This window comes from Myotis davidii, unplaced genomic scaffold (assembly GCF_000327345.1).
Source record: "Myotis davidii unplaced genomic scaffold, ASM32734v1 scaffold951, whole genome shotgun sequence".
Taxonomy (NCBI): domain Eukaryota; kingdom Metazoa; phylum Chordata; class Mammalia; order Chiroptera; family Vespertilionidae; genus Myotis; species Myotis davidii.
In genome coordinates, this window is record NW_006282602.1 from 220,207 (window position 1) to 228,595 (window position 8,389).

At 38.3% G+C, this 8,389-nt stretch overlaps 1 pseudogene; it reads left to right on the forward strand.

Annotated features, from left to right (window-relative positions):
• The first annotated feature begins 963 nt into the window (after positions 1-963).
• LOC102758964 overlaps positions 964-8,389 on the forward strand; it is an 8,626-nt pseudogene continuing 1,200 nt past the window's right edge.

Below are 8,389 nucleotides of genomic sequence, written 5' to 3' on the forward strand. Positions count from 1 at the left end.
TAATGTAAGGAGCTGATCAATACACTGACAATTCAGTGTAGGAGTGTGGCCAAAGGAAGTTGCTGAAAAGTAAAAAACACACACGGTCACAATTACGTCACAATCACTGGAATATATATTACAGGATGGCCTGCAGTTCTTAGTCCCCTAAATCATTGAAACAATGTTATAATTCTGCTGACAGCCTAAAAGGCACACTATGTATTCAACTTTGTCTCTGTAGTCTAGTCCCAATTTATATGGCGAAGACAGCTGACAAATCTTAAGCTTAGGGCTGCCCGAATCTGGTACCATAATGTAGAAATTTGGAATCATGGGCTCCGGTTTATACCATGCCTATAACATATTCTCCTGCTGATACTAAAAGCTATGACAATCTGAGAGGCATATTACCTACTGTAAACTTTCCATATTTGAGCCCTGCTCCCTGTTTTCATAGTCATACTATGCTCAACTTGAAACATTTTCTCATGGTTTCACAAATCTAGGTATTTGTCTTGATCTTAATCCTCATATACAGATTTGATTTGATTCCCTTCTGTTTCCTACAAGATGGCGGAACTTGAATGATTAAACCAAATTCTATACGTATTCATGGGGAAATCAGCTGAATCAAAGCATTCTCTGGAAGTTTACCTGGAAATATTTGCATACTATGGAATTTTGCAATTCTAAACCATTTTAAAAATTCAGAGAAGAGTCTGGTTTTACTTTAGTTGGGTTGCTACATGTGAACAGGGGTGCAGTGGAACAGTGTGTTTTAAATGGAAACAGCAGCATGGTACAATGGTTAAAAAGCAAGGTTGTTAGAATCAGATTAAGAATATTTCAATACTAGGTCTGCCATTAATTATCTCTGTGGCCTTTAGAAAGAATATTGACCTCTCTGAGCCTTAATGTACTTACTTGTGAGTATGGAAAATAATTATCTCCCACACAGAGGTTGTAAGGATTAATGATAGTATGTATGATGACTTGACACCCTGGCTAACACAAAGTAGGTGCTTGATGTAAAATAGCTATTATTGATGATTTTTCTCATGCAAACACTATATTAACATATATTGATAAACATGATTCACCTACCATTTCTAAGGATGGAAAATGATTTTTTTTGTCTACATATAATATGCCTTTTATTAAGCTGCTATTGTTTATAGCAATTTATGTAATGCTAGAGGCCGGATGCACAAAATTAGTGCAAGAGGCTCTGGCCCCCACTGTAGTGGAGGCTGCCTCTGCCTCGGTCCCCACCCACCATGGAAGCTGCCTCTGCCTCGGCCCTCACAACCCCAGCTTTGTCCAGAAGGTCATCCAGAAGGATGTCCAGAAGAATGCCTGGTTTAATTAGCATTACACTTTTATTACATAGCAGCCGTGGGCAAACTATGGCCCATGGGCCGGATCCAGCCCATTTGAAATGAATAAAACTAAAAAAAAAAAAAAAGACCGTACCCTTTTATATAATGATGTTTACTTTGAATTTATATTAGTTCACACAAACACTCCATCCATGCTTTTGTTCCGGCCCTCCGGTCCAGTTTAAGAACCCATTGTGGCCCTCGAGTCAAAAAGTTTGCCCACCCCTGTTATATACGGTTACCTGAAAATATTTGCCCAGTATTAAAGCATCCATCTTATATAAAAACTGCTGTGTGAAATTTTAACCCTGCTATTTTGGCTTCTGTAAACACTTGTTTGCTTAAATAACAATGAAAATAAGACTACTCCCATTCCAGAGAGGCCGTAAACTATGCCCCAGACAGAGTTGTCAGTGCTGACACCAGGCCAGGCCTTGAGATATGGTCTCATGGCCCCTTCCCAGCAGGCAGGCCTTCTTTCTCAGAAGGCCCGGAAGTCTCATTCCAAATTTGGGAAACAAAGGACTGGAAAAAGTATAAATAGAAAAAGTTTCCTCCATGTTGGGGGGCCCAGAATTTGAAAGACACATTTTTCTCTGGGCCTGCGCAGAATTTAATAATAAAATGTAACTCCTTTTCTCTAAGTGTGGCTTGGTTTTTCTCTGGTCTTCTGTAACATTAACATTCTACAGGTTATTCAATATCCATAATTGGCTTTTAGAGGCAGAGAGAGAGAATATAGAGCTCTTTGTTATGACTTTTTACAAAGAGTAGAAATCAGTATCAAAAAGCAATGTGACATTGACTTCCCTGACACTTTAAATTTAGTACCATGTATTTTTCTGTTTCACTCTTTTTCTTTTTTAATATATTTTTTATTGATTTCAGCCAGGAAGGGAGCAGGAGAGAGAGATAGAAACATCGATGATAAGAGAGAATCATTGATTGATTGCCTCCTGCATGTTCCCGACCAGGAACTGAGTCTGCAACCCAGGCATGTGCCCTGACCGGGAATTGAACTATGACCTCCTGGTTCATAGTTCAATGCTCGACCACTGAACCACACGGGCTGGGCCCTTTTACTCTTTTTAGAAGCTGAATTGAAGCAATATGCTTTTACCTAAAATTAATTCAATTTTGTCTTTTTCTATCAAAATGTTTAAAATTCTTGCTGTTTCTGATATTTCAGGGCAAGTCATTAAGAGGTTGGACAGCCCAGATGCCTTTCCCATTGCAATTTCAGATTTGATGCCATCATATTTAAATGGTTTCTAGTGCCCTATGACAATCTAATTAGCTAGGGGACTGTTAGTGCTGACAATCAAGCAGCCTACCAAGAAGTAAATTATGCTCTCAACTCTAGCAACTGTCAGGGTTTGAGACCATCAGATAAATTAAATATCACCATATAATTATTCATTTCCTCCATTTAAGCAAAAACTGAATAGTTGAATTGAGGATCAGTTTGTTTCCCTAGAAAGGACAAAAGGATAAAAATTACAGAAAAATGTGTTACTAGTAATAAATGATAAGTAGATATTGATTGTAGAGTCCTCATTATTATTCACTTAAAGTATTTAAATTTTCATTATTCTTTATATTTAGCATTTGACTGTCATTGTTTTATTATGATGAATCTGACTTCTAAATATTTGTTACATCTTTATGATATTCACCAAAGCTTCAACACTCCATGAATGATTTATAAGTCTAGGCATCGGGTTTTTTCTCTTCGTTCTGTACAGTAGGAGTGAGGCATGAGGATGCATCATCTCACTGACTCTATTCACAGTGAGAAAAATTCCCAAAAGGATGATGTGCTCTTCTTTGTTACAATCTCCATATGATAATGCCTAACACAGTCTATCTCTTTTACTGCTACTTCTGTCAATCTCCCCCAAATAATTTCCTCTGCAATATGATGCAACTCTTCCTCATACAACCAAAAGCACACTCATCCCTTTTCTAAGAGAAGATCCAAATTCTCCTGAATTATTTATTATAGTTTCATGACAGGACCTCCAGGGGCTTTCCTTTTCATCCCTAGTACTTTGTGAGCCCTCCTCAATGTTCTTCCACTGATGTACTTACATGTAAAAGTACCACCAACCAGTAAACCCATCTCAACAGCAGGAGGAATTGACATAAAAGAGGAATATAAACAAAAGAGAAGAACTCTAGACTATGAATAATCTGGTCTATCTATATTTTGTTGAAATAATAAAATGGAACTATGTTTCCCATAATCACATTCCCTGCATAGATCCCAGTTATATTGGGCTATTAAAGATATCTTGCATGTGATTTGTAAGGCAGAAATACAATGCAAGCCATCTTCTTATTATGCTCAGAAGGTTGTAGCAGAACAAAAGATACTGTTGCAGCTCATGCATGAAGCTTGTCCACTAGCTTGCCTGTTTATATGCAGTGGCAACCCCAAGTCTTCCAGCATTGCTGGATCTATTCTTTCACTTTATCCAACTCCTGATCCAGGTATTTGAAATTACTCCATATTTCAGGGTACCAGCTTCTCTTGCAGGACACTCCAATCCTGAAAATTGGAGACCCGGTGGCAGTAAGCAACCAACATGAGTTCTAGTGTATTTTTGTGAGTCCCAGCTCATCCTTGAAGGTTACAGTTTTTTCTTGCTACCCCCCTCTTCACTTCCCATATGTTCTTCCTGACTATCCACCTATTGACTTCAAGCTCCAGAACATGACTCAAAAGAAAAGGTCATCCACCACAGATTGTGTAACCTAATTAATCTGTTATTACATACACATACACACTATGCATATATACATATGCACATATATGTGCACATATATACATATAGGGTGGGCAAAAGTAGGTTTACAGTTGTTCACATTGAAAAATAATATAACTAGTAATACTACAATATTAGTTCCTCAAAACTGTAAACCTACTTTTGCCCCACCCTATATATGTAGTCATATATGTATGTGTGTATTAAAAATGCACTATAATAATACATTGTATAAATAAGAAAGATTCATAAAGGAGCATTTTTATTCAGACAATATGATTCCTTACACAAGAAAAACCAAGATAAATGAAATGTACACAGATACAGTTACAAAAATTATAGAATTATTTATGATAGCAAAAAATAATATAGAAACAACATATGATACTCAAAAGGAAGTGGATAACTATAGTCATTATTAATTCACTCACTGGATTACTATACCTAAGTGAAAATTAAACATGGTTAATTTTCCTAATCTTGAGTAAAAATATAAAACAAGAGAGTTGTAGAAGGATCTAAACAAGATGTTCCCATTTATGCAAAATTTAAAAATATGAAAATCAATGTTTATATATATGATATGTGCATGTGTAATAAACTTATAAAGCATAGATGGAAAGATAAACAAATACATTTCTGGTAGTAGGTAATATTTATATCTGGGAGGGCATTGTAGGGAATAAGGATAATAAGATCGCCAAAGGTTACCCAGGGACCTTAAATGGTATTGATAATATTTTATTTCTTAATCTGAGTAGTGGGTAAACAGGTTTTTATTAAATTTTTATTTACACCATTTTTATATGTTTGAAATAGTTTGTAAGAGAGTCTTCCATACAACTGGGGCAATTTTGGTGAGATTCACATGGGCTGCAAATAGTCTCAGACTCTAGGCATCTTCCGAGATGATCTTATGCACATTTCTTCCTGAAATCTCTTTGTCAGGTGTCTTCAAATCTTGTTTGTCCCAAGTCCCTGATCATTTGACCAGAGAAGACATTAGCCACAGTGTGTGATTTGGTGTCAATTAATACAGTGGGCTATGTCTCCTTCATTTCTCATTCTATATCTGATTCCAGGGCCCAGTTATAAATATGTTTTGGATTCAGAGCTTATATAATACTCTGTAAAACAGCACTTCAAACTCCAAAAGTCATCTCCCTGCTGTTTCTTTAATCAGGTATTTAAATGTTGAGTTTATCATTTAATATGAACAGCTGCTTCTGTGCTATAGGCCAGTAAATTCCATAGGCCATAGTCCGTGTTTCACTTTTAAGGAAGAAATTTAGCCATGGTTTAGGAGAGCATCATTGGACATTAATCTGTAAATTTACAGGCAGACAAGATTACTATCTGCAAATCCAGAATAAAGCTCATTCCAATGTAAGTATTGACAGGAGGAATCTATAATTATTTTTGATTCACGTAGCTGGCTATTTTGCAGTACCAAGAAAGATACACAGTATTGGCTTCTGTTGTTTGGCAGTTTGGGCCCTCAGGAGTTGTAGTAAACAGATCATGTTGGCCGGGAGAAGTCCAAGTCACTCGGCCCATGAATTACCTTCATAGTAGGCATTATGCTCTCTTTATTCATGAGCTCACTGTACAAGCAGAAAATGGTTATGGGTGTTCTTATCGTCTGCAGAATGGACCATTTGGTCCATCTGATTACTGAGATTCCTCTGCATTGAATAACCTTGGGTGTGTCTTTACATGGGACAGTGATTTCATCTTCAATCTGTGTGCCCATTCTGAGAGGTCCAATTCATATACCTCTTCTACAATGCTCATGAATCCACATTTTCAGGTTTTTCTTCTTCTTAGGGAAATTATACATCTGGATTCACTGCTTGAGGTTATGCCCACTTTATCTGTGTCTTTCAGGGCTGCTCCTGAGTGGGGGGTGTAATACCACCACAGTCCACTATTTGCAGGTGTCAGCATATAGACATTCCTCCATATGCAACCTTCCATTGGAAACTACCTAGGAGGCCACAGTGAGAGAGTTATAACCATATGGAATGAGTAATCACATTGAGAATATAAGTTATCTGTGACTACAACTTATTTCTGCCTTCCAGGTCTGCTCAAGACTGGTCCTATAAATCACACTTCCACCTGATGGTAGGTTGTTTATTGCTGGGCTTCATTTTACCACTTGGAGTTTAGATAGTACATAGTTTGTCAAGAGAAAATTGGATTATATAGTCACATAATGTCCTATGGTTGGACTTTCAATCTCCACAAAGACCAGAACCTTTAAATATTCACTTGATGAAGGAGCCATGACTATGCTGAAAACACAACTCTAATTCTATTGTGAGTTGCCTTAATTTCCATTCAGCATCCACATCTGCCACAGATACTTCTGGATCTACTGTATCCAAGGGATCAGCCCTTTATTGTTTAGTCAAGCAAATGGTGTTTTCTTAAATTGGTTAATTGAGAATATTTTTTTAAAAAGTCCTTTTCATGTTTTGGGCACAGAGCCGAGGCTGTATTTAAAAACGTGTTTGTATGTGTGTATGTATGACTGTGGTGAAAAGGGAGCATCATCATGAAGTTGGCAATATTTGTATGATGCCAAAAATAATGTTTGCTAAAGCTACTCAGTGCAAACAAAAGTTAAACATAGCCTCCTTGTGGAGAACATGTGAATAGCTGATGCTGGCTTTTATTGAATATGAGGCAGGGAGAGAGCTAGAGAGGAAGAGCAGGTGAGGGAAGCAGACAGTAAACTTTAGTTTTCTTATATATTGACAAATTTACCCCAACATCTGCCCTGGTCCTATTTGTTTTTACAGACTGTAAGAGAAAAAGCTGAATTGCATCCTCCTCGTCAGACTTCTAATGGAGAATGTATACAATCAGCCCTGCATTAGGAAAGAAAATAGAGACAGAAAGTTGTTTCATGAACTGAAGCAGAGAAAAAGTTAAATTACAACTGCAATGAAGCCAGGTGATTAACAGAAATTAACACATTTTAGTAACAAACAAAAGAAATTAAGAAGTGGGAAACTGGTTGGGATGTGTTCCTACTGTGGTATATTTAAGTGTTGCCAGGTTGTTCCTTACTGTGGATGCAACATTTTCAGTACATCAATTTATAAATGAATACCCCCAATACCAAACTGAATAGCTTATTAACTTTTATTTATTTATTTTTTTTACTTGAATGCAAGGCCTTGTGTCATCTTCCTGTGAAAGTAGACAGCAAAAACAATGCTGATTTCTAAAAACCAACTGTTGAAAGGAGTGGCAATGGGCTAGAGACTTCACACTAGTTTCATTGCTGAGTCACAAAACATGTAGCTGTATAAAAATGCAGCCAGCTGCCATCCTAAAAGAGACTCACATACAAATGTAGGGTAACAAGTTTGCTTTGTTTTCCTTGGTGGAAAGGTGATGGTGCTAACTGTGGTTTGTCTTGTATTATCTGGCTTTTTACAATGACAAAAGATGAACAAAAGAAGAGGAGGAAAGGCCTGATGTTGATAATGATTGGTTCCATTAATGCTCAGGGAAACCTCTGCCTTTCAAGGCCATCAATGTATGTATCCCATCTAACAAAAGGGTAATATGCAAATTAACCATCACTCTGACACAAAGATGGAGGCACCCATAGCCACAAGATGGGAGCACCCAGTTCCCTCAGGCCCAATGGAGACCCCAGTCCTTTAAGCCTGAACTGATTACTATTGCAAGTAGACCAAGAAGGTTTTCAGCAAGTGTGAGAAGCAAGCCTTGGCGAGTTTGAGGGAGAGCCAGCGGGCTCAGTGCCGCTGCCACCAGGGGAGGCCCTTGGAGTTCAGTTCTGAAACTGCAGGGACCCGCTCCAGCACAGGCTGGGGAGGAAGTGCCACTGCCGCCCGCCCAGTGCCAGGTCCCTGGTTAAGGAAGCAGGTCCAAGTCGCAGCCACGGGGCCTGGTGGAGCTGTCTCACACAGGACCATCGTGGCTGAGCTCTGGTGGGGGCAGCGAGAGCCTCCGGGATCACTGTCTGCCCCAGGGCCATCTGCGGACACCAGTGGAGCCGGTGCAGGTTGAACATTTTAATGAAAATGAGACTCCTAATCCATTCATCTACACGATGGAATACTATGCTGCTCTAAAAAGGAAGGAACTCTTACCATTTGCAACAGCGTGGATGGAAATGGAGAGCAGTATGCTAAGTGAAATAAGCCAGTCAATGAAGGAAAAATACCACATGATCTCACTCATTCATGGATAATAGAGACCATTATAAACTTTTGAACA